Source organism: Saimiri boliviensis, chromosome 1 (genome assembly GCF_048565385.1).
Source record: "Saimiri boliviensis isolate mSaiBol1 chromosome 1, mSaiBol1.pri, whole genome shotgun sequence".
NCBI lineage: Eukaryota > Metazoa > Chordata > Mammalia > Primates > Cebidae > Saimiri > Saimiri boliviensis.
In genome coordinates, this window is record NC_133449.1 from 89,331,029 (window position 1) to 89,346,351 (window position 15,323).

At 46.0% G+C, this 15,323-nt stretch overlaps 1 protein-coding gene across 4 annotated transcripts in view; it reads right to left on the reverse strand.

Moving 5' to 3' along the window:
• STON1 (stonin 1) overlaps window positions 1-6,243 on the reverse strand; it is a 65,779-nt gene extending 59,536 nt beyond the window's left edge. For 3 of the 4 annotated variants that reach the window (XM_010333610.3, XM_074400278.1, XM_074400274.1), the window contains exons 1-2: window positions 6,118-6,243; window positions 5,504-5,687 (exon numbers count right to left, since the gene is read on the reverse strand). The gene's annotated coding sequence lies outside the window, so the exon portion shown is untranslated. The remainder of the gene's footprint in view (window positions 1-5,503; window positions 5,688-6,117) is intronic. The other variant, XM_074400279.1, reaches the window with a different exon arrangement.
• Window positions 6,244-15,323: the final 9,080 nt, after the last annotated feature.

Here is a 15,323-nt window from a genome sequence, read left to right on the forward strand (position 1 = left end):
TGTAAGTTGTATGTCTTTTTAGGACAGCTTTAGCCCTTGCACCTGGTACTGTTTTATTTCTCATGTACTAGTTTATATTTTAACTTTTTGCTTACTCTTCTTCTGTAAGAAAAACTTGCTTCAGCTAGGATCCCCTCTCCGTTTTCAAACGGGTATAAAAAAAAAAACCCGACTCTTTCTTTGGGGCCGAGAGAATTTGAGGCATTAGTCACCTCTCGGTGGCGCATTCCTTGAGCTCAGGTATAACACCAGTCACAAGTCTAAGCCTTGGGAACTTCTGACTGACCCGCCTCAAGTCGAGGCTCAAGACCCTGCTCTTTGGGTTCAGTTAATTTGCTGGAGCGGCTCACAGAACTCAGGGAAAATTACTTAGGTTTACTGTTTTACTATAAAAAATATTGCAAAAGATACAGATGAGAAGATGAGTAGGGCCGTATGAGGGAAGGGGCACGGCCCTTCCGTGCTCTGCCTGGGTGTACCACCTCCAGGAACCTTTCTGTGTTCAGCTATCCAGAAGCTCCATGAGCCTCCTGGCTCAGCATTCCTTCCTCCAGGGAATTGGGTGGAACACCCTCATTACAGGCCTGCCTTGGGGTAAGTGAAAGGAGGGCAGGAGAAGGTCAGAGGACTGCTTCTGAGGCCAAACACACCCAGTGTTATAACCCAAAAAAACTGTAACAAGGGCTATGCAGGAGTGGTTATGAGCCAGGAACCATGAATAAAAACCAGCATATATCATAATACCATATCCTCCCATTCAGATGCTTCAAAACATTGAACAAAACTATGATTAAAAAAATATCGCCAGGCGCGGTGGTCCGTGCCTGTAGTCCCAGCTACTTGGGAGGCTGAGGTGGGAGGATCGCTTGAGCCCCGGAGTTCTGGGCTGTAGTGGCTATACTGAACAGGTGTCCACACTAAGTTCAGCATCAGTATAGTGACCTCCCGGGAATGGGGGACCACCAGGTTGCCTAAGGACGGGTGAATCGGCCCAGGTCAGAAACAGAGCAGATCAAAACTCCCATGCTGATCTGTAGTGGAATCGCGCCTGTGAACAGCCACTGCACTCCAGCCTGTGCAACATAGCGAGACCCCATCTCTTAAAAAATAATAATAATAATCTGGGCCGGGCGCTGGCTCACACCTGTAATCCCAGCACTTTGGGAGGCCGAGGTGGGTGGATCACGAGATCAGGAGTGCAAGACCAGCCTGGCCAGCACGGTGAAACCCCATCTCTACCAAAAATATAAAATATTAGAAGGGCATGTGGTGGGAGCCTGTGGTCCCAGCTACTTGGGAGGCTGACGCAGGAGAATTGTTTGAACCTGGGAGGTGGAGGTTGCAGTGAGCTGAGATTGCACCACTGCACTCCAGCCTAGGCAACAGAGTGAGACTCCCTCTCAAAAAAAAAAAAAAAAAAAAAAAAAAAAAAAAAAAAAAAAGTAGTAAATAAACAGATAAAGATCTGTTAAAAATTGTTTAAGAAAAACATATATAGCTGGGCGCGGTGGCTCACGCCTATAATCCCAGCACTTTGGGAGGCTGAGTCGGGCAGATCACGAGGTCAGGGGTTCAAGATCAGCCTGACCAACATGGTGAAACCCGGTCTCTACTTAAAAAAATACAAAAATTGGCTGGGCATGGTGGTGCACACCTGTAGTCCCAGCTACTCGGGAGGCTGAGGCAGGAGAATTGCTTGAACCCGGGAGGCGGCGGTTGCAGTGAGCCGAGATCGCGCCTCTGCACTCCAGCCTTGCGCCTGGCAACAGAGCGAGACTCTGTCTCAAAAAAAAAAAAAAGAAAAAATACAAAAAATTAGCCAGGCATGGTGGTGCACACCGGTAATCCCAGCTACTTGGGAGGCTGAAGCAGGAGGATTGCTTGAACCTGGGAGGCAGAGGTTGGAGTGAGCTGAAAGCATGACATTGCACTCCAGCCTGGGTAACACTGTGAGACGCCATCTCAAAAAAAAGAAAGAGCCGGGTGCGGTGGCTCAAGCCTGTAATCCCAGCACTTTGGGAGGCCGAGGTGGGTGAATCACAAGGTCGAGAGATCGAGACCAACCTGGTCAACATGGTGAAACCCCGTCTCTACTAAAAATACAAAAAAATTAGCTGGGCATGGTGGCGCGTGCCTGTAATCCCAGCTACTCAGGAGGCTGAGACAGGAGAATTGCCTGAACCCAGGAGGCGGAGGTTGCGGTGAGCCGAGATCGTGCCACTGCACTCCAGCCTGGGTAACAAGAGCGAAACTCCGTCTCAAAAAAAAAAAAAAAAGAAAGAAAGAAAGAAAGAAAGAAAGAAAAACATATATGAAAGAGGAAAAGCCGCTCAACTTAATAGGGCCAATGTAATCTTGATACCAAACAATATGAGAACAATTTTCGTTTTCTTTTTTTTTCAGTTAAAGATAGTAAGACAAGGGTGCCCGCCATCACAGTTCTATTGAACTCCGTACTGGAGCATCCACCTACCCCAATGCAACAAGGAAAGAAAAAGATGTAGGAGTCAAGGAAATGGAAAAGATAAATTACTGTTGTTTTACAATTGTCTACATAGAAAATTCAATTATCTATATGCAGACTATTAGAACTAATAAGAGAAGTCAGCTGGGATGCTGGGTAAAAAAACAAATTCAAAAATCAGGAATGTTTGTTTCTATGGGCCAGCAAGTAAACTAGAGAATATTCTAGGACAAAAGATATTGTTTAAAATATCAACAAAACCTACAGGAAATAAATACAGCAAAAGTTGTAGAAGACATTTATAGGGGAAATCACCAGTAACCATTGAATTAAAGGAAAAGATGGGAAGAGCCAGCATTGTAAAGATGTCAGTATTAACTGAATGCAATTTCAAAGAGAATCTCAACAGGAGTTTCTGTATGTGTGCAACTAGACAAACTAACATTTTTATAAACTGGTCAAATCCAAGGTGGCCCAGAAATTCTGAAAAAATACAAAAGTAATCATAATAGTGAACAATTTTTGTGTTCTTCTTCCTTATATGGTAGGCACTATTCTAACATTTTCTTTTCCTTTTTCTTTTTTTTTTTCTGTGAGATGGCATCTCACTCTGTCACCCAGGCTGGAATGCAGTGGCACGATCGGCTCACCGAAACCTCTGCCTCCCAGGTTCAAGCGATTCTCCTGCCTCAGCCTCCCGAGTAGCTGAGATTACAGGCACCCACCACACGCCCAGCTAATTTTTGTATTTTTAGTAGAGATGGGGTTTTGCCATGTTGGTCAGGCTTGTCTCAAACTCCTGAACTCAGGTGACCTACCCACCTCGGCCTCCCGAAGTGCTGGGATTATAGGCATGAGCCACCGCACCATGCCTATTCTAACATTTTCATGTACTATCTCTTTACAATATCTCTGTAATATATACTATCATTATTTATACTGCACAGATGAGACTGAGAGAAACTGGCGACTTGCCAAAGGTCACACAGCTCACTGAGTAATCACAAATCCTCACAAATGTGTTTTTTAGGTTTTTTTAAAATTTATTTTATGAGACAGGCTGTCACTGTCGCCCAGGCTGGAGTGTAGTGACCTGATCTCAGAGTCCCACACTTCATGTATTGATATTTCCAACTCATCTGACCTGTCCAGATGATCACCAGCTGCTTTTTATGGCTGTCTGGAGATGCAGCCTTTATCTAACCATCCAGATCAACTGCTCCTTAAGTCCAGGCCCCTGTGGCCTTCATTACATCCCCAGCCTTTCCTCGGACTGCTGGGCAGACTCTTGTGCCCATGGCAAACCATCCAGTCTAACAATAGTTCATGAGGTGGTACAAAAGCTGGACAAGGCAGAAAGGCAACTTTTCTCCAAACAGTATAAGGTTGACTTCCAGGATATTAAATGCACTATTAAAAATTCTCAGGAAGAGGAAGAAACTGAAGATTTTTATCTGAACACAGTACATTGTTTTTCTAAGCAACAGGGCCAAACAAGTTCAGAACTTCACTTTTTCCTTTACTTGCTTTTTTTTTTTTGGACTTACTTTTTGAATGGAAGTCACAACACTTTCCTATCAATGATTTTTTTTTTTTTTGGAGACAGAGTCTCGCTCTGTTGCCCAGGCTGGAGTGCAGTGGTAAGATCTCCCGGCTCACTGCAATCTCTGCCTCCCAGGTCCAGATGATTCTTGTCTCAGGCTCCTGAGTAGCTGGATTACAGGCACCTGCCACCTCATCGGCTAGCTTTTGTATTTTTAATAGAGACAGGGTTCATCATGTTGGCCAGGCTGGCCTCCAAGTCCTGACCTCAAGTCATCCAACCGCCTCAGCCTCCCAAAGTGCTGGCATTACAGGCATGAGCCCCCGTGCCCTGCCTCAATGATGTTTTGAGACCACAGTAAAACCTAACTGATTCATACCAATGGGGAACTGCCGATCTGAATCAGTGGAGAGAAGTGAATTACATCGTTTTTAACACAAACTCTTTTATTTCCAGTGGAATTCAAATAAAATCTTTATTTCCAAATAATAATACTTGGACCTGTTTTTTAATGGGTTGTTCAGAATCTGATCCACTACATTTGTTACAACCACATTTATTGGCCAAAGTTTTTGAGAAGTGTGTTCTTCCTAAAAATGTAAACATCCAACATCCCCCAGCAACCCTGCTCATTCCTTGGTAGAGCTTTTTCTTCCCAGGTCATGTGGAAGAAAACCCCAGCTTAGACTGCTCCCGGCTGCTCTGGTTCTGAGTGTGCAGAGGTTTGCAATATCAGCCCAGGTCAAGCCCTGAAAAAAATCTCTCCAGACTTATCTGTCCAGACCCATCTGAGAATTAATAGGCTCCCCATGGTGCCAAGAGAAGCAAGCCTGCCATGGAAACACTGATTCAACCATAATAACTACTGACATAAAAACCACACAAATGAACTAAACATTTCTTCCACCCAATCAGAGTCTAGGGGAGGCCATAGCTTCAGGATTAAAATAAGTAAGGCTGTTTTTATTATGTGGTCCAGCTCATTTGAGCCTCTCCCATTGCCTTGTTTTCACAGCTCCCTTTTATGAGAAGGATGGGAGTGGGGGGGTTGGGAGGGAGACTAGAGCTATGCAGATGGGAATGCCAGGCTGGGAATACCAACACAGTGTGGTGCATGTCAGGCAAATTCAAACTTCTAGCCTGGAGGAGGCTGTAATCATGTTTGGGATTAGTCTGAAAACAAGCTCCACTGAAATTTTATCTCCCAGAAAAACAGTCGAGTGTGGACTGAAGTCAAAAATGAGTATTTTTAGCAAGCATTCTATCTCTTCCGTTTACTACTTTCTTCCTTTTTCTGTCTTTAGATATTAGAAATTCTAATTACATGAAGTATCATTATTATTAGAAGAAAGCACAGGGGGTTAAAAATAAAAAGATGCCAAACCAACAGAAGCAGTACATCCTAAGGAGGAAAATATGTTAATTTTTCCCATACCCACAAGGCTCAGTTTGTGGGTCCTAGGGGGTCCAACCCCAATACCCAGTGAATGTCATACCTTCAGGAAATATGTGGGCCAGTGTGGTGGCCCCCGCAGCTGTGGCCCCCTGGCCTGACTCCTTGCCTTCCAGGACAGGAGGGGACTCCCGGGCTGCAGGCACCAGCTGAGGTCCGAGCTGAGGTCCCAGGGAGCAGGGAGGGGGCAGCAGCCCAAATAACAGCAGCCAGAAAGAAGTGGGAGTCTGGAGGCGGGAGAGAGACACAGAGGCCCCGAGGGAGGCGTGAAGGGCGCAGACCTGGTGGCCGGGTCCGAGAGCTCGAGGGGCCGCGCGCGGGTGAGAACGAGCCCCGACCCCCGCCCGCAGAACTGAGACGATATTCTTTTCTTTGCAGTTTGAGTTTTCTCTTTATAGTCGGACCCCGGTCCCAGCAGCAGCCTCAGAACAGAGGGGAGGCGAGGAGTCCCTGCCTGGGGGCCACCCCTCTGTGGGCCCCAGGGCGCCTCTGGGGGCGGCCAGCGCGGGCGCCGGGAGATGGGGAGGCGCCGAGCGGCCCCGGAGATGCCCGCGTCCCGGGGCGCCCGCAAACTTTCCCAGAGACGGCGGGAGTCCCCACCCTGGAGAAGGGGTTCCCAGGCTTCCCAGTCTCTGTCCTCCGGGGCTGGTCACTCACCGGCAGCGCGGTTGGGGCTCCGAATCTGGCCGCCGCCATCCACACCGGGAGAAGGGGGAGGAGGGAGAAGAGAAGGAGGAGGAGGAGGAGGGGGAGGAGGAGAGAAGGGGAAGAAGGGCCCCGGGCCGCCGAGTGGAAGGCGGGGAGGGGCGGCAGTGGCGCAGTGACTCCTCCCACTCCAGCGCCCGCCCCTTCTCCCCTGCTGAGCCTCCCTTCTCTCTTCACGCCTTCGTTCCCACCCCGAATCCCCCAGAGTTTTTCTGGTGTCCAACTCTCCATTGTCTTCCCTCCAGCGCATCTTCTGTCCCAAAGTCTCCAGCCTCCCAGAGGAAGGGAGAGCCCTCCCTCCTGCAAAAGTGCGGGGACGGGGTGTAGGTATATGAGTTACGCTTCGATGCCCCCTTGAAGCAGATAGCTTGAACCCTTGGGAGGTCCGAAGCCACTCAGCACCCCAAGACCTTGTCCTCACCTCTGGGTGGGGGTGATGGAGGGCCTTTGTGGTCGTGCTTTCAGTGGCTTCATGGAGTTTGTTTTGTACTCCCGCCCCACCCCATCCCCCACCTTGTGATTAGAAGAACTAAAGAATTACTTTTGAAAGGTAGAGATGAAGCCCCACCTTCCTGGGCGAATCAGTCTCAGCAGGAGGAAGGACACACGATAGGTCAGTGAGGGCCAAGCTATGGGGGCGGAGAGGAGGTAAACGCGTCCAGATGCCTCCTCTGTGCTGCCTGCAGAGTGCAGAGAGAGGGAGAAGGGGAGTTGTTCTCCCAGGAGAGGTTGCAGGGTGGCTTGTAGTCCCTAATCCATCACCGGCTGGCAAATGACTCTAGGCAAGTCACTTGGCATCTCAACCTCTTCCTCAATCAGGGAGGCCTCACTGGGAGCCAGTCGGAATGAAGGAAGTTGCCTCCCTCCCAACCCCTCCAGGGTAAACTGGAGGGACACCAAGCCCAGGATGAGAGGCTGAGCTGGGTTGGAACAGGCTCAGAGAGAATAGAAGAGGGCATTTTAGGCCTCGGGGCGTGGTGCTTTGGCGACTGGCCAGACTGGAAGGCTTAGAGGAAGTGGGCAATATTTAGATGGGAAGGTGGAACTGGGCACGAAGCAGAATATAAGAAATCCCTGAAAGTTTTTAAGCGAAGGCATACAGTGGGCAGCCAGTGAATCCTTGAGGAATCAAAATGGCGCAAAGGAAATACTGGTTTAAAGGAATGCAGGATGGACTACCTGGGAAGAGAGAGACTGCATTCAAGGAGAGGGGTTAGGAGGCCCTGGTGGGCATCTCAACTTGAAGTACTACTATGCTGGCAGATGGAAAGGAAATGAGAGAATTCTTTTTTCTTTAATCATAAATTTCCTTGAGAAGCCTGGCTAACTCATATGTGGTGCACCCAGAGTTGGTGAAAATGTGTAAACACTTCCTTGCATTTGCATAACAGTAATTCTCTTTTAAATGTTCTTTCGGGTGTAGCCTTGTTTTTGACCTTGGAGTTCCCAGGTGAACTGGAAATATATTCAGTACCCTATTGGACCCCCAGCCAGTGCTAAGAACCTGTGCTCAGGGCTTTGAGGAAGAAAACTGACATTCCAAGAGGGCACTCCTTGAGGGCCTGAAATCACGCAGCCAGGAACTATTTAGGATACTTTTATTCTCAGATAAACTGCTAATTGTGCTTATGCTTAATATATCCTAAAAGACACTGGTTTCTTCTCAGCCTCTCATTTCATCCAGCTGCCTTCCTCCAGTCAACTGACTGGCTGGTTGACTTGTCAGAGATTGTTCCATGGGACCCGATAGGTACTGGGCCCCTAAGTCCGGCTCCCGGTAAGATGCTGAGAGAAGTGGAGCAAGGAGGACGCAGGAAGCAGGACCAGAAGGAAGGGAAGGAAAAAGAGAAGTGGCAACTCATTGTCGTCCTCATGCTTTGATCCCAGGCATTTTGGGGTCCTCAAATTGAACCCCCAAATTGAACATTTTGGGTCCTATGTCCAGCCCACTTTTCACGAGTGGGCCTTCCAAAGAGACCAGCCCGTCTCAGAAAGTGCCACAGCTAACTGGAGACAGGACTCATGCAGGAAGCAGTGACATGTGACAAACAGTAATCAACATTGCATTTACATAGAGTTCTGTATGCACCTTTTAAATTCTGTCATCTTTGAAAGAAGCAGTATGGCCTTTATTAGTGGGTAGTCACCTGGTGAAAGAAATCTTTTTTGGAAACTGTGACACTTCTGCAAAGCAAATAGGCTCATAATTTTCTAAAGACCAAATATAGTTGGTTGAAAACCATTTTATCTTTTGCAAAGGACAGGCCCTCCCCTTCTGTGTGATTCAACATTGCCCCAAAAGTTGCCAGTTTCATGAATGAAGATTTATTTCTTGCAGCTTCACCACGTATGTCCACAGGATCCTTTCTGGTAGTGTCCCTTCATATCAAAATCTGGTGGTAAACAGCTTAGCCTGGCCTCAATAGCTAAGCCACCGCAGCCGTTCATCACAGCTGTGACCTCATTTTACTCCAGTTACTGTTCTTTCCCTGTTTTACAATAAGTAGACCCTTGAACTATGTCATTCTCATTTTTATTAGCAGATTTCTCTTCCTGGCAGCTTTTTCATGGAAACATTTAGAACTTCCCCACTGTTTAACAAGAGGTCTCCAAAATATCTGTAGATATGACCTAACAGATTGGCTTCGAAGTCCTGAAAACTCATGTCAGCTGAAGCTGTCAGGATCATTTAATATACATCCAAGGGGAGGGAAATGCTGAGTCCTGATGCTTAGTAGGAACATTCCTCTCTAAAAATTTGGCAACAGCAAATCTCTATTTACATTTTAACACTCATTCAAAACACAGCTTTTTGGCCGGACACAGTGGCTCATGCCTGTAATCCCAGCACTCTGGGAGGCTGAGGCAGGTGGATCACCTGAGATCAGGAATTCAAGACCAGCCTGGCCAATATGGTGAAGCCCCATCTCTACTAAAAATACAAAAATTAGCAGGGTGTGTTGGCAGATGCCTGTAATACCAGCTACTTGGGAGGCTGAGGCAGTAGAATCGCTTGAACCCAGAAGGTGGAGGTTGCAGTGAGCCTAGACAGCAAGACTGCACCCCAGCCTGGGCAACAGAGCAAGACTCCATCTCAAAAAAAAAAAAAAAAAAACGAACAAAACAAATACGGCTCTTTTGAAAACCATTAAATTACCCAGTAGATGGCTTCAACAATAGTTAAAATGAAATAGAAAAAATTTAAAAATTACCATCTTGAGAGCATGACGCATTTTGCTGATATTTGATAAACAAGCACACAGTTTTTAAACGATTTCTTTTCTATAAATAAACCCAAATACTCTTTGGATGGAAAATTCCAGCGATAAATAAAAAGCTTACATCTTCCCTGGAAATGCCAGTTGAAATCAGTAATACTTAGAAGTAGGATAATCAGTTCAGAATGGCTGATGATTGTCCTTTGTCCTGAAGATGGGATACTCTTGAGTGTAGTTGAGCTACACTGACCATTGCTACAGCTGGCCTTGGCCTGATTTCTAAAATGTATCCAGTTAGCATTTATTGAAAACCTACTGTGTACAAGACATTCTCCTAGGCACTGTTGGGGAGTTAAGTATGAGACACAGTTCCTGCCTCACAGCATCTATTGCTGTTCAGGAAATGGCATGCATGAGAATAACTACATGAGATATGTTGACAGTTGACCACGATACGAGGGATGTCCTAAAAATACAAGAAAGCCAAAGAAAGGGAGAATATTCTCCACCATCTCAGCAAGATGTAAGTGAATGACATTTTGCTCTTTGTTAACTGGTCTGTGCTATTTCTTTCTTCTTTTTTTTTTTTCTTTTAACCTGCAACTGTCTTGATCGAGTTATAGATCTGTGCTATTTCTATTCTTGGGCCTATAAGATGTCACTGCTTAGCTCTTCCACAACTATCTGGTGTTTTGGGAAGCAGTGGGATTGAGCTGACAGATAGTAAAGCCACTGGTAAAACAAGCACAAAGGTTCTAAATGGGGAGATACAGGCCCCTGTAACTGCAAACAAGCCAACAGATTCCAGCATGCCTCCCCATCTACCAGTCGATTATTCTAATCTTTTGTGTGTGTGTGTGTGTGTGTGTGTGAGAGAGAGAGAGAGAGAGAGAGACAGGGTCTCACTCTGTCACCCAGGTTGAAGTGCAATGGCACAATCTCGGCTCACTGCAGCCTTGATCTCCCTGGTCTCAGGTGATTTTCCCACCTCTGCCTCCTGAGTAGCTGGGACCACAGTCACATGCCACCATAGCCTGCTAGAGTTTATTTTATTTTATTTTATTTTTAGTAGACGTGAGGTTTTGCAGTGTTGCCCAGGCTGGTCTCAAACTCCTAGCCTTAAGTGATCCGCCTACCTCAGCCTCCTGGAGTGCTGGAGTTACAGGCGTCAGCCACCACAACCTACTGTATTCCTCTTCTTATAAAGAATTATCCTAATGCTCTCTTTTTTTTTTTTTTTTTCCCAGAGATTTGGAAGAGCTATAATGGGTTTTCCTGCTCTAATGCTTTGACTGCCAGTTAATTTCCTAATTTGGAGCTAACTACTAAACTGCTTAAAAATTTAAGACAAAGAGGCAACCACTTACCAACAAGCTTTCCATTTATTGCCATGGTATCTGAGGACATGGCTCTTAGCCGAGAACAGAAGCTTCCTCTTCTGTCATAAAACAAACTACTCCCTTGTTAATATGGCTCTGCCAGATGTTTTCTTAGCCATCATCAACCAACTTACATTGCTATATTCATATGTAAAAGTAACGGAAGAATTTGAAGCCTTTTAAGATCTGAGAGCAACTTCCAGGGTTAATGCTACATAAAACTATAAACTGCATGTTTTTCCATCTGAATTCATATTCTTTATGAATTATAAAGGCTTAAATTCATAGCCATTTGGTGAGAGTCTTTTGTTCCAACTCTTTTGGTGGTTTTCTTAGCTAACTGGGTCTTCTTTGTAATTCTTTTGAAAATTTTTGTTTAGAAATCCTGTAGTAAGTTGTGTTTCGTCTTGTTTCAAAGGGTAATGAACTTAAAAAGTGGTCATGTTGTTAAAAAGTATCTGTGGGCTGGGCATGGTGGCTCACACCTGTAATCCTAGCACTTTGGGTGGCCAAGGTGGGCAGATCACAAGGTCAAGGGTTAGAGATCAGCCTGGCCAACATGGTGAAACCCTAAAAGAAAAAAAAAAAAAAAAAGTAGCTGGGCATGGTGGTACACATCTGTAGTCCCTGCTACTCGGGAGGCTGAGGCAGTAGAATCACTTGAACCCCGGAGGCAGAGGTTGCAGTGAGCCAAAATCGTGCCACTGCACTCCAGTCTGGTGACAAAGCAAGGCTCCATCTCAAAAAAAAAAAAAAAAGTATCTGTGTTAGTTAATGTGGGCATGGTGGCTCATGCCTATAATCCTACACTTTGGAAGGCCAAGGGGGGTGGATTGGGTGGATTGCCTGAGGAGTTTGAGATCAGTCCAGGCAACAGGGTGAAACTCCATCTCTACTAAAATACAAAAAATCAGTCAGGCATGGTGGCACCCACCTGTAATCCCATCTACTTAGGAGACTGAAGCATGAGAATCCTTAAACCCAGGAGGTGGAGGTTGCAGTGAGCTGAGATCATACCACTTCACTCCAGCCTGGGTGACAGCACAAGACTCTGTCTCCCCACCACAAAACAAAAACAAAAACAAAAACAAAAGCAGAAAATCTGTGTTAGTTGAACTGATAGAGTTAGTTTCTTACCAAAAGCAACGGAGAATCCAGTAGTTGTATCAGCTTTGCAAAGTGAGTAGTATTGCATGTAACAACTAAATTTGGGGGCAGTTGGTGACAAAAGGTATGACAAAACGAATGCTATTTATCAGTATCTTAAGCTGTGCCTGGAGACTTACCTCTTCAACCTAGGATTGCTGGGTTTTCTATTGAACACAACGTGAATGGTGCCCTCCAGAGTTATGCAACCAGGTTATTTACTCCCTCTCTTCCTATCAAATAACTTTTTTTTTCTCATTTGAAATTTCTTTTTTTTTTTTTTAGATGAAGTCTTCCTCTGTTGCTCAGGTGATCTTGGCTCACTGCAACCTCCGCCTCCCAGGTTCAAGCAATTCTCCTGCCTCAGCCTCCCGAGTAGCTGGGGTTACAGGTGAGCACCACCACGCCCAGCTAATTTTTGTATTTTTAGTAGAAACAGGGTTTCACCATGTAGCCAGGCTGGTCTTGAACCCCTGACCTCAAGTGATCTGCCCGCTTCAGCCTCCCAAAGTGCTGGGAATACAGGCGTAAACCACCATGCCAGGCCTTATTTGAAATTTTTTATAACACAATCCAACTTTTTTCTCACTTGGAATTTCTTATAAGCCCAACTTTGATTAAAAACACATTTATATATGCATGAAGTAAAAAGCAGGAACAAACATAAACGTTAATAGGTAAATCTCTGCTCTTGATTCATTTCCTCATTTTCTAAATTTTCAAAAATTTTAATATGTTTTTTTTTTTTTTTTTTTTTTTTTTTTGAGACGGAGTTTCTCTCTTGTTACCCAGGCTGGAGTGCAATGGCACGATCTCGGCTCACCGCAGCCTCCGCCTCCTGGGTTCAGGCAATTCTCCTGCCTCAGCCTCCTGAGTAGCTGGGATTACAGGCACGCGCCACCATGCCCAGCTAATTTTTTGTATTTTTAGTAGAGACGGGGTTTCACCATGTTGACCAGGATGGTCTCGATCTCTTGACCTCGTGATCCACCCGCCTCGGCCTCCCAAAGTGCTGGGATTACAGGCTTGAGCCACCGCGCCCGGCCAGTTTTTGGCTTTTTTGTTTTGAGACGGAATCTCACTCTGTTGCCCAGGCTGGAGTACAGTGGCACAATCTAGGCTAACTGCAACCTCGGCTTCCCAGGTTCAGGTGATTATCCTGCCTCAATGTCCCAAGCAGCTGGGATTATAAGTACACGCCACCACGCCCAGCTACATTTTGTATTTTTAGTAGAGTAGGGGTTTCACTATGTTGTCCTGGCTGGTCTCAAACTCCTGACTTCAAGTGATCGGCCCACCTCGGCCTCCCAAAGTGCTGGAATTACAGGTGTGAGCTACTGGACTTGGCCTTTGGTTTCCATGTCTTTTTAGAGACTGGGTCTCACTCTGTTGCACAGGCTGGAGGGCAGCAGCACAATCACGGCTCACTGCAGCCTTGAACTCCTGGGCTCAGGCAGTCATCCTGCCTCAGCCTCTTAAGTAGCTAGGAGTACAGGCGTGAGCCACACACCTAGACCCAAATGTCAGTATAACTAGTTTAAACAGTGAGTGTATGTATATGTATGTGAGAGATGCAAAGGGGAGGCAGATAAAACAGACAAATATGGCCAGGCGCGGTGGCTCAAGCCTGTAATCCCAGCACTTTGGGAGGCCGAGGCGGGTGGATCACAAGGTCAAGAGATCGAGACCATCCTGGTCAACACGGTGAAACCCCGTCTCTACTAAAAATACAAAAAATTAGCTGGGCATGGTAGTGCGTGCCTGTAATCCCAGCTACTCAGGAGGCTGAGGCAGGAGAATTGCCTGAACCCAGGAGGCGGAGGTTGCGGTGAGCCGAGATCGTGCCATTGCACTCCAGCCTGGGTAACAAGAGCGAAACTCCGTCTCAAAAAAAAAAAAACAAAAAACAAAAAACAAAAAACAGACAAATACTTATCTTCCAACTGTAAATTCAATTAATAATGCCTAAGAAGAAGAGCAAAGGTAGCATGCCATTTTGGAAATATAGGTAACAAAAATAGTGAATGGAAGTGGTTTTTCTGTGGGGTGCATGAAATGGGGGGAGGATCAGGGGGTCTGTTTTGTTTGTTTTCCCTTATTTTGTCTTAGTAATAACTGTTTAAGAACAGCCCAACTCAAACTAAGTTCAAAACTTTGATTACAAATACAGATATTGGCCATGCTCGGTAGCTCACACCTGTAATCCAAGCACTTTGTGAAGCTGAGGCAAGTGTATCACCTGAGGTCAGGAGTTCGAGACCAGCCTGACCAACATGGTGAAACTCTGTCTCTACTAAAAATACAAAAAACAGCCAGGCATGGTGGCAGGCGCCTGTAATCCCCGCTACTTAGGAGACTGAGGCACGAGAATCAATTGAACTCAGGAGGCAGAGGTGCCACCAGAGATGACACCACTGCACTCCAGCCGGCGTGACAGTGAGTCCCTGTCTCAAAAAAATATATATATACAGACGCACACACACACACACACACACATACACATACAGATACTACTTGAAAAAAAACCTCCATGTATTTTTTTTTTATTGTTTTGTTTTTTGTTTTAATCTCCATGTGTTTTTTTGTTTGTTTTTTTGAGACAAAGTCTTGCTCTGTCACCCAGGCTGGAGTGCACTGGCACAATCTCAGCTCACTGCAACCTCTGCCTCCTGGGTTCAAGCAATTCTCCTGTCTCAGCCTCCCGAGTAGCTGGAACTACAGGTGCCTGCCACCACGCCTGGCAAATTTTTGTATTTTTAGTAGAGATGGGGTTTCACCATATTGGTCAGGCTGGTCTTGAACTCCTGACCTCAGGTGATCTGCCTGCCTTCGCCTCCCAAAGTGCTGAGATTACAGCATACCCAGCCAAAAAGTCTTCATGTATTATCTCTTCCTTATTGCTCTGAGATAATCCCAGGACAGGTGGACAACAAATGAATTTGTGATTATGATTTGTGTGCTCACTCCCTTGTCTCACTAAAAACAGGCTGTAAGCCCTTCTCAAGGGCAGCCAGCATGTCTGGTGTGCACACCACAGTCTGCTCAGCACTGAGCACACAACAGGCACTCGGCACACACTTGCCAAATGAATGGTGATGTGGATAAAATAGGCTCCCATTTTTTTTTTTTTTTTTTTTTTTAAAGACAGGGTTTCAACATGTTGGTCGGGCTGGTCTTGAACTCCCGACCTCAGGTGATCCGCCCGCCTTGGCCTCCAAAGTGCTTGGATTATAGGTGTGAGCCACCATGCCTGGCCTTTTTTTTTTTTTTTTTTTTTTTTTTTAATAGAGACAGGGTTTCACCATGTTGGTCAGCCTGGTCATGAACTCCTGACTTCAGGTGATCTGCCCATCTCAGCCTCTCAAAGTGCTGGGATTATAGGTGTGAGCCACTGTGCCCGGCCGACAGGCTCCCA